General features: G+C 36.7%; 1 pseudogene across 1 annotated transcript; it reads right to left on the bottom strand.

Annotated features, from left to right (window-relative positions):
• Positions 1–6,369: 6,369 nt before the first annotated feature.
• Positions 6,370–10,349, bottom strand: LOC147392605 (vesicle-associated membrane protein 711-like; annotated as a pseudogene). The gene is made up of 5 exons (XR_015182233.1): positions 9,812–10,349; positions 7,767–7,955; positions 7,483–7,646; positions 7,068–7,223; positions 6,370–6,744 (listed from the first exon to the last, which is right to left on the bottom strand). The product of XR_015182233.1 is annotated as a vesicle-associated membrane protein 711-like (transcript).
• Between the last annotated feature and the right edge of the window lie 6,180 nt (positions 10,350–16,529).

Below are 16,529 nucleotides of genomic sequence, written 5' to 3'. Positions count from 1 at the left end.
GGTGAAACTATCAAATTAATGGAGGATAGGAGATATTTGACAGCTCTAAACCGTCAAATTTCGATTTCTAAAATGGGCCTTGACCTATCAAATTTTCCTATAGAATTTTCCAGTTTTCGCATAGTGCCAATGGGTATCAGGTATTTTTCAAGTCAGTTCTAGTTCCAAGGATCTCATAGTTGGAACCAAAATCAATAGAAACCGAGATTTTATTTAGGGTCCAATATGCCATCGTCTTAGAAAATGTGGTGGGTGCTTAAACTAGGTTAAGTTTTTGAGGTCTATGAGATTGGTATCACCAACGAGTCTTTCAATAGGACGTGCAATCTTAAGTACTAGGATTGTAAAGTATATAGATCCAAAGGTATTACCTACTATGTATCTTAAGACCCAGAGATCAACACTATCGTATCCATGATGCCGTGTGGTAACATTAATAAATTGATGGAGGAGATATCGCGTTAGAGAATTATGAGGTGAGGCCACATTAGTGGATAGTTACAAATAAGGCAATCGACAATAACACCCAGGATTAATTGCACTTTTTCATGTTAGGAAAGTTTTCTTTCTATAAAGGGCACCTTCTACTACTAGAGAAGAGAATAATTGAACCTAAAGAGACCTAGAGCTCTCCATTTCAAAAACCCTACAACTGTTTTTTTCTCATCATCTAACATGATCGTCTAAATATGCTTGGTAATAACATAGAAAAAATAACGTAACTTTTACCCTAGATGAGTGTGCCAAATAATATTTATATATTAAAACAAGACGGTTGTCCATCCTATTTATATAATATTTATTGTTTATTCCTTCTCTCCTTTCTAATAATATCTTCCTAACTTTATTGACTTTTTTCTTCTACCATTTTTCGAGAATAACTCTTAATACTCATCTAATTTTATTGTCTTTTCTCTCATCCCTCGTTTTTTAATAATATCCATCAAACTTTATTTTCATTATTTTTCCTTTTTATGCCCCTTAACCCTAAAAAGAATGCCCTTGGTGTGCTAATAGGCATCGGCCAACTCCAGTATACATATATAAATAGAATAATGTTGAAATGACCTCAAGGTTGGACCTCACATCGCACACCCTAATGTGAAAGTCTATGGTTCCTATCAACTTTCATGTCAAGATGTGGGATATGAGGTTCAATCTTGAGGTCATTCTGAAAGATGACTCATGAAAAAAATACATAATCATAATCATGCAAACACAAAATTCAATAGTTAGGATCAATTCTTGAGCTATGTGTCAAGATAATGATAAATCCAATTGATGGATTTTGTGTTTACATGCTCGCAATCACATTTTTCTCATGAATCCACGAAACCCAACTAATCAAGAAAGAAAAAAGGAAAAATAACTAACTAGATTATCGAGTCACCATATACATTAACATTAAAATTGACATTATTCTCACATCGTTGATGTACACATAGTCATAGTTGATTTTCACTCGGATCTCGATGAAAGCATCTATGGTTCCGTACATACATCCGCATCAGCAATGTGAGGATCGATGTCAATTTTAATGTTACTTCAACATTTTCCAATAAAATTAGATGGCATTTGACCAGAAAGCACTATATAAGATTGTATTAAGAAATTTGTCCTTTATTTATTTATGATATATTATAGTATGTAGTACGTACTAGTCTTACCCTGATATATTTGCTTGATTCTGATTCTAGAATATGCGATATAAAAATGAGGTCTGATGCATGATATGACATGGCACAATATGATTGGTTATATGCACGTGTATTGCCTTTTTTTTTTTTTGTGGCTTAATATACTTTATTCCCTAAGCGACGCATATGAATGTCAAAGATACACGTGTGATGTATCTAGAAACGTAAGAGAGAGAAAATGTGATACTGGAATCAAACATGGACGGTCGATGTACCATGTTTGGTTACATACGACGACATAATGGACCCAGGTGTGCCACGTGGTACTTTTAAGAATAAAAATCAAATATAGATATTTGGCAGTAGAGTGATAGATATGAAGTATTCGAATAACTAATAAGGTGTATCTTGATGTACTAGATTTTCTATAGATTGTGATAAAGATTGAGTTAGAATCTAATTAAGATAAGATCTTATTAGATATAATTTGATTCTTCTATTCTCCATTTTTATAGATTTATTTTCACCTTGAAATAATAAATAAATATTAAATGTAAAATATAATTATTACATATTTCATAATTTTTTATAAATAAAAAAATTGAGAGTTACAAGAAGGCTAAAAAGGTAATATCACAAATGCAAATCATGCATTAATTCTTTTTTTATAAATTTAAATAAATATCAAAATGGATACAAATATATTTTTTTCTATAAATCTTTAAGAGTTGTGCTGGAATAACATTGAAATTGACATCATTTGGTGCATTGGTGTGCACAGAATCATAAATACTTCTCACTTGTATCTCGATGAAAAGCATCTATGGTTCTATAGACAAATCCATGTCATCGATGTCCCAATGATATTAATTTCAATGTTACTTCAGCACTTTCCATTTTTAAATATACGAGGACAACTAATCATATGACTATTTGGCCCACTACGATTAAAAGTCAATTGGTCAAGAATATTATTTCTTGTCAACATTTGTTTTCAGTTCGTCAATGATAATGATTTCAAATTTGATTACATATATTTGACCTTGGTCTTCTCTAAGACTAAGAAAATGACCTTAATTACCCTTATCTTTAATTTCTAAAAAATATTAAACTGACTTCGAAAATAACACTACCTTCGGCACTATGTTGGATATTCGAGGAAAACCAATGATGTAACACATCTCTTAATTTCTAGAGTAAAATTGTTGAAGTCGTCTTTTAACCTTAAAAGAACAACATAAGATTTTTAGGGAAGTAGGAAAAAATGCATTTTTCGATAAGAAAAAATAGAGGGTATTCTAATTGAAGTAATTGCATTTAAGATAAAGTTAAATAAATTGGAAATAATTAGCCTAAAGGTTGAAGATCATGGAATTTTGAGAGTTTTTACGGGTTGAAAATTAGGGCATTTAAGTTAATTTTTATTAGTCTTCTAGCTCTCGAAATAGAGGGGTTTCTCAAATATTCACCAAAACTTGGAGGGGTACACCCAAATCATACTAAAATCTTGATAAAACACTTATGTGGTTCAACCTTATTTTATTGCATCTCTGGATGATTTAGACAGGAAATAGATCCTTTATAGCACACAGTTCCTGTAGCACAGTATCAACAGATGAGAGAGAGCCACATCAGTGATACAATTAGATCCGACACTTAAAATATTAAGAGTTCAGTAGTCGTTCATTTTTAAAGGCATGGATCTAAATAATTTTTTATTTTTTTTTAAAGATCAAATCTAAGTCATGATCACAAGAGACTAAGATGTACAAAAATTTCTTGAATAACTCTCTCTCTCTTCCATTGAAATTGTGCTACGTGTGCTAGAGAGGATCCACTTCTGATTTAGACACCCCCTACCACTAAAATGGCCTAAATGCCCTCATCTTCAACCTCTTTAAGGAAAAAATCTTTCATTTTATTAAAAAATAGTATATTTTTTATGGGCGTTAAATTGAATTTACTTTTATATCATTTTTTTTATTTCATAAAAGTAAATTGATTTTTTTCTTTCTTCAAAAGGATACTCATTTGATTGAATTTATTAGAGTGGTAGATATGAAGTATTCTAATAACTAATAAGATGTATCTTGATACTCTTGATATACTAGATCCTCTATAGATTGTGATAAAGATTAAGTTAAAATCTAATTAGGATAAGATTTAATTAGATCTGATTAGATATAATTTGATGCTTCTGTTCTCAATTTTTATAGATTTATTTTCATCTTGAAATAAATATTAAATGTAAAATATAATTATTACATCTTTCATAATTTTTTATAAATAAAAAAGTTGAGAGTTACAAGAAGGCTAAAAAGGTAATATTGCAAAATCCAAATCATGCATTAATTCTTTTTATAAATTTAAATAAATATCAAAATGAATACAAATTTTTTTTTCTACAAATCATTTAAGAGTCGTGCTGGCGTAACATTGAAATTGACATCGTTTGGGACATTGGTGTGCACAAAACCATAGATACTTCTCACTCGTATCTCGATGAAAAGCATCTATCGTTCTATAGACACATCCATGTCATCGATGTCCCAAATGATGTCAATTTCAATGTTACTTCAGCATTTTCCATCTTTAAATACATAAGGGCAACTAACCACATGACTATTTGGTCTAGCTATTACTAAAAGTCAATTGGTCAAGAATATTATTTCTTGTCAATATTTGTTTTCAGTTGATCGATGATAATGATTTCAAATTGATAACATATATTTGACCTTGGTCTTCTCTAAGACTAAGAAAATGACCTTAATTACCCTTATCTTTAATTTCTAAAAAATATTAAACTGACTTTGAAAATAACACTACCTTCCCTCGGCACTATTTTGTATATTCGAGGAAAACCGATGATTGTGTAACACATCCCTTAATTTCTAGAGTAAAATTCTTGAAATCGCCTTTAACTATAAGACTTCATCTCCTTCACCCTTCAAAGCTCAAGGCAATGTAGAAAAAAGTCAGTGTAGTACAGCTCTTAATTTCTAGAGTAAGTCTTTTAACCTTAAAAGAACAATATAAGATTTTTAGGTAAGTATAAAAACATGCATTTTTCCATAAGAAAAAAATAGAGGGTATTCTAATTGAAGTAATTGCATTTAAGATGAAGTTAAATAAATTGGAAATAATTATCCTAAAGGTTGAAGATCAAGGATTTTGGGAGTTTTTTCCCAGGGGTTGAAAATTAGGGCATTTAAGTCATTTTTTATTAGTCTTCTGGCGTTGGAAATGGAGGGGTTTCTCAAATATTCACCAAAATTTGGAGGGGTACGCCCAAATCATACTAAAATTTTGATTAAACACTTATGTGTGGTTCAACCCTATTTTATTGCATCTTTGGATGATTTAGACAGGAAGTGGATCCTTTGAAGCACACGGTTCCTATGGCACAGTATCAATGGATGAGAGAGGGCCACATCAGTGATACAATTAGATCCGACACTTAAAATATTATGAGTATAATAGTCGTTCATTTTGAATAACATGGATCTGAATAATAAATAAAAAAAAATTTTAAAGATCAAATCCAAGTTATGATCACAAGAGGCTAAGATGTAAAAAAAAATTCTTGAATACCTCTCTCTCATCCGTTGAAATTGTGCTACAGGAACCGTGTGCTACAGAGGATCCATTTCCGATTTAGACATCCCCTCCCGCCCCCCCCCCCCCCCCCCCCACTAAAATGACCTAAATGCCCTCATCTCCAACCTCTTTAAGGAAAAAATCCTTCATTTTCCTCCCAAAACCTAGCATCAACCTTAAGATTCTAACTCCAAACATGCATTACAAATGTATAATTATTGGTGAAGCAGAAGATAAGAGCCTTTTTATCGAGTGGGGGGGGGGGAGAGGGGAAATATAGTTGAGTGCTTTTTTTATCACCGTGCTCATAGACTCTCCAGTGTACGCAAGTCAAGCATTAGTTTTGTAACCAACAAGGGTGGTTCTATAAATTGGGGAAGCCATGAATCCCGGATTCTGTGAGGAAGAGAAATTTCAAAATAATTTACTCTAGAGAATGAAAAATGACAGATTTTGGGGGGAGAAAATGAAGGGTTTTGACTGAGGTAGAAGATGAGGGTATTTAAGTCATTTTATAAGTCTGTAGGAGTAGGCCTATGTCAAGCGGTATGTCAGCAATTTAACTAAAAAGCAGGGTATCCCAAATATTCATCAAAATGTGGAGGGGTATTCTTAAATCACCAAACTTGTTTTTTCCCAACTTTTTGACTGTTACGTGGGAATTGGGATGGGTTTTCTAGTTTTCTATCGTAAGCAAATACTTCATTTGAGACAGAAAAAACATCACAATCGCCTTTGACAAATAAAACAAAAACAGAGGATTCGATGTCTAGCCCTGCAGATTATTTTGAACCCCACATTCTGCAAGAGAAAAGTTAATTGAATTAGGTTATATATATATATATATATATATATATGGGTTTAGATGCACAAATGGAAATCTGTAACAGAGCCTAAGAAGGCACTTTGCAAGGTTTTGTTAAATAAAACTTATTTTCCAACCATGGCATGAAATTAAAGTGAAGAGTGGGAGACCTAAATAGAAGAAAGTAAAGAAATACGTGGATGCCTAGGATATTAGGTCTTCCAAATGTTTATATAATTATATTTGTAGTAGTACACCAAACTAATTACCAATTTCAATATTATTTTTTTAATGAGTAATCATTTTCTGACGCCTCTCTCTGACACACCCACTCCTACACCCCCCCATCACAGAACTATAGATTATTTACCTCGGGATACACATAATCACAAAATCTCTTTATTGTGTATCCCGATGTTGTTGATACGTGAGCATGTGATACTCGGGAGCAGAGGTGGATAATACAACATTCAACATATGGTACATGGTATTAAAACTTGAGCGAATTACAATGGGTTCAAAAGACTCCAAGGAAAATTTTCATTACGGATCCTCCTGCCTTGGTATGATATTCCCTTCACTCTTCTTCCTATATGTTGGTTGTGGAATTTGATTCTTGTAAGAATTTAGTTGATGGTTGTTTGTCAATGCCATCTCTTCTTCGTAATCAGACATGAAGCATTTCTCCCATCCAGTTCCTTGTAACTGAAATGATTCAACAATGTTAGAAGATCATATTTATGTAGGGCTAGATATTATCTTTAAAGAGTTTCCAATTTTATTTTGTTTTTTTGTTTTTTTGTTTTTATTAATTATTAAAATATATTTCTTTTCCTTTTTCGTCCAAAAGGTTTGATATGGATATATTTTCAAGATTCAATTATTACCAATGCAACAAGTTATCACCTTTTACTCATTAGCCTGGCCAGAAGGAAAAAAATGCATGTCTCGATAAACAAAATCATTTCAAGCCCAAAAAGTAGGATTTGAAGTAACAAACAATAAAAATAAAAATACAAATAAAAAACCTTAAAAATGGATGGATCGCTTATCCACCCCAAACCGATCAAATATTACTCAACGTGTAATATAGAAATCACCTGCAGGAGGGCAGTGTCGGTCCATCGCAAACAAATGCGAGCACAACACAAATTATGATCAAAAGGAGGAATATCAAAGCAACCCTGCGAGATGAAAAAGACATTCAAGAGTAAACATATAGTATATAAATAGTATTTATTTTTTTAATTTTTTATAAGCATAAGTGTGAAGGCAGAGTGATCCTTTCCTCATATTCTTTTTCGAGAATCCAATAGATCATATTGAACTCGTTATAGGGTGAGAATCATTAAGAGAAATTTGTTGGGGGGGAATATCTTCTTATGATCACCTTCGCGGTCTTAAAAGAAAAGGACCCAAGTGGTTTGGGTTCAGAGCACTTACGACAACTTTACATTTCTCCACCATAAGGTGTTCTTGATATGGCGAACTTGCTTTCTAAAGAGAAATGCATTTGCTTGCATGCTCACAGTTTTATCGACCAACAACTCCAATCGATCTCCCCTCTCTAAAACTTTATCGATATTTACTATCATAATATCACACACCTATCAAATAACAACCATCACATATTTAAATGAACATTTCAGACATAAACAGATAATTCAATTAAAATGGATAAAATAGACGCGTGAATGTATGAACCACCATAAGCATTCAAAACTTACTTGACTCAATTCACCTTTCATTCGATTGAACCTATCTGAATTAGGGTTTGAATAATAGTCCATTTGTTGGCTTAGGACTCTTGAAAATTCATCATTCATGGCATACGCAAGAGCAGTATAAATAGATATGACCATAAGTCTTCACAAATCTTCCGTGAATATCTTCAAGAAATGCAAAAGGGATTCTTCCTGCAATAAATTACAGAAAGATATAAAGATGCAATTCACATGTTATCATCTCGAAGCAATGGTGAGACCTATAATGCACCTTCAAGAGCCAAGAAGAAGAAAATTAAGCCTCAATTTATGTTCTACTTCCTTAAGTAATTAACATGGAAGAGATCCTAAATAAGTTTCAAGACTACCATGCCAAAAATTTTGGCTCATCGGATATGCAAAGAAGGTAAACAAGGACAATGGATCCCAAATTTTAAAGAAATAAATCATTATTAACATCATCAAAGCTTTATCCCAAAGATTTGTTGGCGAAATGAATCTCGTTCCTCCATTCAATTATGTCCAAAACCATTTCTTATATCATTGCTAGTGAGTTCATAACAGCCTTCAATACCTCAGCCCACGTTATTTTTTTGTCTTCCTCTTGCTCTTTTATGCCCTTGAACTTGCACTTAAAGAAATGAATAACTCTTCAAAATCTCGGGCTATCCTCCAACCAACAAATAAGGTTTATAGTTGGTGCAGATAGTTCAAATCAAATCTTGATTGAAAGAAAGTCCTATTCTTAAAGTACTTAGAATGTTAAACATTTCAAGCATTGATTGTGAGAACATCAAGAACAGGGTTTTTTTTTTGTTGCAATTATTTGGATTGATCTAGCAGGGACAATAGACTTCATATATGACCACTATTATCAAGGTTGCACGCTTTAGAATGGACATATGTGGATGTCTCTTGCAAGCCAACCAGACCTAAAAGGATTCCATATTGCGAGCTGCTAATGCCACACCAAATTTTGCGAATGCCACGCCAATTCCTATGTAAATCACCAAAGGAGTTGAAATCCTAAAAGACAATTCTTCATTCAAAAGGCTCCTTACAATTATTATCTTGTAACAACTATTAACAAAAATAAAACCTTCTCAAGTGTCCATCTCAATCAAGTTGTGAAATTTCCACAAATTGAATTTTTTTTCAAAATATCTCTCTTTCAGCTAGTCAAGATATCAAAAGACATTACATTTCTCTATCATAAAATACTCATAGATATCACTATTCAGTTTGAAAATTCACAATGGAGACTCGATGATCAAATTTTTGACCCTTGGAATAATTGGACCAATTAATTGCAGATTTGCATTTAATGGTGCAGCTTTCATTGATTTTTAAGTCACTTATATACAAGAAACGTCGAGTCTATCAACATGGCTCTCTATGTTGTAAAATATTTTTTACCCCTTTAACAAGGGTGAGGAACATAGTTAAAAATCTCGTCTAAGACCGAGATAACTTGTCCAAGTTATCTCAATATCGTCCATGAACTAGACAGATGGACGTGGCATCTCACATTTGCAGAATCCCGCAAGATAAACGAGTTGACTAGAAACTATATTTTGAATATCTCGACCGAGTCCATTAAACTCATTCAAGTCAATTGGGATTTTGTATATTTTAATGATTTTTTTTATTATAGAATTTAAACATTTATTATCTAAAAAATATATATGATTTTATAATAAAACATCTTCTAATCTACTTTAATTATAAATAAAAAAACTAAATTTATTCTCGTATAAATATATAAGAATAAATAAGGACAAACCGAGATTTGAAACCATGCGTAGGATGCATCTTTTCTTCTTAGATTATAATTAAATTCTCCACCAAAGTTTAATTCGATTGAACCAAGTTTGGACCTTTATTTCTCACAATTTCAAGTAAAAATTTCCTAAAATTTCCCTAATACTTCATCTGATCTACTATTTTGCAAAACAATGCAGATTAACCTTACACAGTCAATCAACTAAGATTAGTTTTGTGATTTTCAATGTTGAAACATAAAATTGGGAGGAAAAAAAAAAACTGACTTGTTGCGGCGTCATCTGCCATGCAGAGAACGGTGAGTCCATCGGTGTTCTTCACATGGAAGATGTATCGATCTTGAGTGTAGGAGACATGAGTGTCATGGTTTCCAGAAATCATCTCCAGAATCTGCCGAGCGATTGCACTTGCGTTTGTCGATGTCGCACTGATTTCTGCTAAAACTACAGAGCCCCTCGCAACCAGAGCATATAAGATCGCCATATCTCTCTCTCTCTCGATTGAAAACTCGAAATTTCGATCGAAATTAGGGTTTTTGAGGTGTTTTTAGCAGAATTACGCTAACTTTAGTGGAGATTATAGAGGAGACTGGAAAGGAGTTGTAATTTTCTATTGCTGTTCGAACTTCGAAGATGTCCAGACTTGGAGGGAGAGAGAGAGAGAGAGACAGATGCGAATCTTGATCACGTACCTCTAGAAGTTAGTTAGCCAACTATTCAAGATCTTTTTAAGTGACACGTTTCATAGATTTTTTAATAAATTATAGTGGTGTAAAAAGAGTGATCCTAGCCTTACTATCTTAATAAGATTTCAAATTTCACTAAGGATATTTGAGCTATCCAAAGCCATGATCGATAGGGGTGTAGAGGAAAAAATTCTATGAAGAAAAGTTAAAAAATTTTAAAAATTATTTTTCACATTAAATTTTAATTTTAAAGTTGATAGTTCAATACTTGTCAAGTTTCAACTTTCAAAACCTTGGATTAAACTCAAAAAATATATTATTTATTGAGTTTTTCTATGAAATCTAGAGGGCTGTAGTATTGAATTATTAACTTGGTAATTCATTTGAGCTCAACAATACTTAGTGAGATTTGTTAGTAAGTATAGTGTTTTTGATTAGAAAAAAAAAATATAGGATAAAAATCAAATCAAATCGAAAATGTAGATCAAAATCGGATTAAACCCATTTCCTACCCGAATTGAATTGGTTCGGTTTGATTTCAATCTTGAGAGTAAAATCCAGACTGGACCAAAAATCAAATCGAAATAAGAATTAAATCCAACCAAATTCTTTTGAAAAGGAATGATGCTTTCATTACTTTTCTTTCAATTTTTATTAGGGTCGTGATAATTTGACTCGAGAATTTTCATTCGATCTGTACATGATTGACGTGGCAAGGGCACAGAATCATAGATCTTTTTCTTTGGTATACACAAGAAAAATGATGTACGGTTCTATGCCCTTGTGTAACGGCCAAATCATCTGTCACCTAGAGTTAGGTGTAAGCTCGCCCCGGAGCTACCCGGGAGCACTCATGTAACAGTATGTAAGGCTCGTTATGAAGCCATGTCAGCCCCCGTACCAGGGCATATCTGTTAGCTTAGGGTACGTGTCAGCCCCGTGCCAGGGCACACTTGTTAGCTTAGTGGCATTTTCGTAATAAGGGAGTATGACCGGCCTCTACTTTTGATGTTTCCTTCTGGATATCTAGTAAAGACTTAGCATACACTTTGTAGGAAGGGTGTCAGTGCTATCCCAATCCCCGGCCTACACCCACGTTGTTGAAGCCCTTGAAGCCCAGCTCCGTGGAAGTCCCGCGTGTCATAAGATCATCAATTGCTTGTAACGCATCTATTTGCTTTTGTAACGCGTTACACCGTGTAATCAATATTATATCAACAAAGTTGCCTTCGGGCTTTATCTCGTGTTGCCTCGTTTACTTGTTTGCTAGCTACGTGTGTGTGGTGTACGATCATTTTACAGGCTTGCAAGTGGATTTGACCCCCTTGCGCCGCACGACCCCGCTTCGAAAGAATAGGGCCGTGACAGTTGGTATCAGAGCAGCAGTTGTTTGAGCACAGTTGGTATTCCCCCTAGCTATTCCCCGAGATTCCATTCAGGTTCACGCGAACGATGGTAAGAGGAACTACTAGTACCGCGGACCAACCCGCTCCAAACACACCACCACCACGTACAAACAAGGAACGCATCGAGGTATTGGAGGAAAGGATAGGTATGCTATCCGGTATTGTTGATGGTATTGCGCATTTAGATGATCGCCAGAGCACGCTGGAGGAAGGAACCGAGACATTCAGAGCTAGAGTGACAGCCCTCGAGGAAGATACCCGAGACAGTCTAGCCGTCTTACAGGAACAGGTTACAGAGCTCACTACAAAAGTAGGTCTCCTAGTTCGCGCCGTCGGTAACGAACGGCCTACCAATAGTGAAGCTTCTCCCTCGCGTTTGCGAGTACCCGAGCCACGTACCTTCAATGGTGTTCGCGATGCGAAAGAGCTCGAGAATTTCCTGTTCGACATGGAGTAGTACTTCCGTGCAGCTCGTCCGGATTCCGAAGAGGTAAAAATAACAACTGCTTCTATGTATCTTGCAGGTGACGCCAAGCTATGGTGGCGGACAAAGTACACCGAGATGGAAAGTGGCCAATGTTCCATCGATACATGGGAGAACCTCAAGAAAGAATTGAAACACCAGTTCTTACCAGAGAACGTGGAGTTCATTGCCCGCAGAAAGTTGAGGCAACTCCAACACACAGGTACAGTTCACGAGTACGTCAAGCAGTTTTCCGCCCTGATGCTTGATATCCGTGATATGTCAGAGAAAGACAAGCTGTTCTCATTCCAAGAAGGACTCAAGCCTTGGGTTCAGACAGAACTCCAACGGCAACGTGTGGAAGATCTCGCGTCTGCAATTGCAGCAGCCGAGCGGTTGACTGATTATACTCCCGCGGGAGGGAGCCAACAGTATGTATATCCTCAATCGAAGGGTTACTACCAGCAACTTGAGTACACAAAGAAGTCTTCGAATGACAAGAATGGAAGGCATAGAAAGAGTTCCAGTCCGGGATCATCACGGAACTCCTCGCCTTCACAGAGCAGAAGTACCTCGCCAGTCAAGCGTCGTCACAAGCATGGATGTGTTTTGTGTGGTGGGCCTCACAAGACAGTCAAGTGCCCACAGCGAGCCAAACTGACTGCACTATTAGCTTCCCAGAGTAACCCTAGTCACGAGAGTACGAGTGGGCGAGATTATGAAGATTCTCCTCACATGGGAGCCTTGCATCTTTTGAATGCAATGAAATAGACATCTGAGACTCAGAATAGCCGGAAACGGAAGGGTCTAATGTATGTCGATATCGAAGTTGGTGGGAAGACCACCCAGGCAATGGTTGATACAGGAGCTACTCACAGCTTTATTACCCCTGCAGAGGCGAAGCGTCTCAATATCCGGCTCGATAAGGGTTCAAGCCGTATGAAAGCTGTAAACTCCCAAGCCACTCCTATCCAAGGTTTGGCCAAGTCAGTGTCCGTCAAGATAGGTACATGGAAGGGTAAGCTTGATTTACTCGCAGTTCCGCTCGATGAGTTCAGAGTTGTCATTGGGATGGACTTCATGCGACAGAACAGGGTTGTACCGATGCCATTCGCCAACACCTTGGGCATGCTAGGTGATTGTCCAAGCTTTGTTCCCGTCTCCACAGGCAAGGAAGAGGGAAATTTGATTTCAGCCATTCAGGTGAAGAAAGGGTTGAAGAAAGGTAAGCAACCGTACCTTGCTTCCTTGAGAGTTGAAGCCGAAGAAAAGGACCATAGTTCAACTCCCACACAAGCCACACAGGTTTTAGCAGAAGATGATGACGCGATAGCGAATTTGCTTCCGAAGACACTACAGCCACGTAGGTCGAATGATCATCAGAATGAATTGCTACCTGTTGCCACACCTCTTATAGAGAGGCCTTACAGGATGAATCATCCAAGACTAGCTAAGTTGAGCAAACAGCAGTATGGGTCTTCAAGACGTTGTATCGATTATCGAGCAGTGAAGAAGATCACCATCAAGAACAAGTATCCTATCCAGCAGAGTGCCGACTTGTTTGATAAGCTTGGGACAGCCAAGTGTTTTTCAGAGTTAGGTCAGAGATCAGGTTACTGTAAGATTCAAGTTGCAGAAGAAGCCCCTCAGCCACTTAGTCGGAGTGTCAGCAAGAATTGTGATGTACCTCAGAGTGTTGTCAGCGTCAGAGATTCAAGAGTCACAGGGAAGTTATGGAACGGACCATGCAGACTACTTAGATTCCAGCTTGATTTTCCGAGCAGTGTACATCATCAATCAGCTTGGCCAACGGAGAGATTCAGTTCTGCGTTGGAGTATTTTAGGCATCTTGCCAATGCCGATCATCCGAATTGGGCGAATTTGTTCAATTCCACCACTCAGAAGAACTCTTCCTCCAACAAGAGTACTTTTGAACTTATATCAGGCCAACAGTGTTTAACTTCTCACACTATTGTTTCAGGCTACAGGAGACACAGTCCAAGGACGTACAGGTTTGCTAAACTCTGGTTACCGTACAGGTTACACAGCATCTACTCTGTCATCCATGCAAGAAGTCTCAAGCCGTACCAAGCAGATCTAGGAGATCCCGCGCGCAGCATTCCAACACGTACCACTTCTCATTCAGCCTTTCAGTAAGAGCGTGTTGTCGACAAAGTTCTCGAAGACGTCATTTCAGCAGCAGTTCCATCCAGCAACAGCAGCAGCAGCACGTGGAGTACTTCGTCACACAGGACATGCCAGAATTTGAAGCTACACAGGAGAGTGCAGAGAACCTACAACCTTTCAAGCAGCCGATTAAAGAGTTTGTCAGGTCAATGCGACGAGGACGTCTGCAGAATAAGTGGGGGAGACTGTAACGGCCAAATCATCTGTCACCTAGAGTTAGGTGTAAGCTCGCCCCGGAGCTACCCGGGAGCACTCATGTAACAGTATGTAAGGCTCGTTATGAAGCCATGTCAGCCCCCGTACCAGGGCATATCTGTTAGCTTAGGGTACGTGTCAGCCCCGTGCCAGGGCACACTTGTTAGCTTAGTGGCATTTTCGTAATAAGGGAGTATGACCGGCCTCTACTTTTGATGTTTCCTTCTGGAAATCTAGTAAAGACTTAGCATACACTTTGTAGGAAGGGTGTCAGTGCTATCCCAATCCCCGGCCTACACCCACGTTGTTGAAGCCCTTGAAGCCCAGCTCCGTGGAAGTCCCGCGTGTCATAGGATCATCAATTGCTTGTAACGCATCTATTTGCTTTTGTAACGCGTTACACCGTGTAATCAATATTATATCAACAAAGTTGCCTTCGGGCTTTATCTCGTGTTGCCTCGTTTACTTGTTTGCTAGCTACGTGTGTGTGGTGTACGATCATTTTACAGGCTTGCAAGTGGATTTGACCCCCTTGCGCCGCACGACCCCGCTTCGAAAGAATAGGGCCGTGACATTGCCACATCAGTCGAGTGAAAAATTTTGAGTCATAAAATCATTATCAATTTTATAATTTATTATACAATTGACAATAAATAACTATTTTAAAGTAATAAATAGTTATCAACCAAAAAAAATAAAAAATGTGTTGTTTCTATCTTTATAATGCATACAGTAGGCAACAAATAAATTATTTTATAGTAATAAAAGTTTCCAATCAAAGAACCAAACTCGAAACCGAACTGAACTAAGTCTATACAAAACTGGAAAAATTCAGATTCGGTTTTGATTTTACATTCTGATGTAAAACCTAAATTGAACCCTAAATTTCTAATTCAGTTGGGGTTAGGGGCGGAGCCAAGATTTTTCCTACGTGGGGGTTTCTAAAAGTGAAAAAACATATTTGTGAGGGCAATAGTGACAGATTTTTTTATCCATCGCTAAAATCTGTCGCAATATCTCACTAATCCATAGACTTTGAAAATAGTTGTGGGGGCAAGTGTCCCCACTGTAAATACGCCCCTGCTTGAGGTGGACCCGAATGTACATCCCTTACAAATCAAGGGGATTTATGCTAGTGACCTTGGGCTACTTGGACATACTCCTCCACCTTTAGATGAATCATGATAATCTGACTATCCCACGTGGCAAATTCAATTGACTACCCTAACGTGACAAGTTCGGGAACTGTAGATGTGTGCTCTTTGGGATACGCGGCTCTTCACTTCCCCATAAAAAAGTGTATCTAGAGGGAATTGTGTTTCCTGAGGAGTGCAGATCTACGGTTTTTGAACTTGTCACGTCAGGAGGTAGTCGATTGAGTTTGCCATGTGGGGTAGTCAGATTATCACGACTCTATTTTAGATACCCCATGTTTTCAAATTGTTGACATTGTCACTTATCTTCATCCAAAAGCATAAAAAACCATTGCATTTTTCTTCCCAAAATTTTCTAACCTCTTCAATATTAAATGATAAATTACTTTTAATATATTAAATCTCATTTTTCAATCCATCATTCTTTTTGATAACTTGGTATCCCATTAAGCAATGGACGGCCCCATATCTCTACGTTGCTCAGTCCATAAATCATAGTCTTATCTAAGGACTAGTCCCGGGGTACATGCAACCCCCACACATCACATGCACCAGGTGAGTGAGGCTAGGGTACACCTTCGCAGGTGCACCCCCCCCCCCCCCGAATTAATGCCATTGAGCCAACCCCTCGGAGTATCAATCCATCATTTTTCAACATTGCCTTAACCCCTTCTAGAAAACTTGTTATTTTTTCTACCTAAAATTCCGTCATCTTCTATTTCTCTAAAAATCATATCTTGTTCTTGAGGCTTGAAATAGATAAAATCTAAAGGTTGAAGATAAGGTTAAAATATGTTATGTTGAATACAACTAGTTGAAGATAATGACATTTTGATCAATTGTCATTAACTTATTAGAAAATACTGAGATCAAGAGGGCATGTCATTAGTTTGA

Source organism: Akebia trifoliata, chromosome 10 (genome assembly GCF_017979445.1).
Source record: "Akebia trifoliata isolate Shusen 1 chromosome 10, ASM1797944v1, whole genome shotgun sequence".
NCBI classification, from domain to species: domain Eukaryota; kingdom Viridiplantae; phylum Streptophyta; class Magnoliopsida; order Ranunculales; family Lardizabalaceae; genus Akebia; species Akebia trifoliata.
Note: the sequence above shows the minus strand (reverse complement) of the source record. Positions and strands in the feature narration are given on the sequence as shown.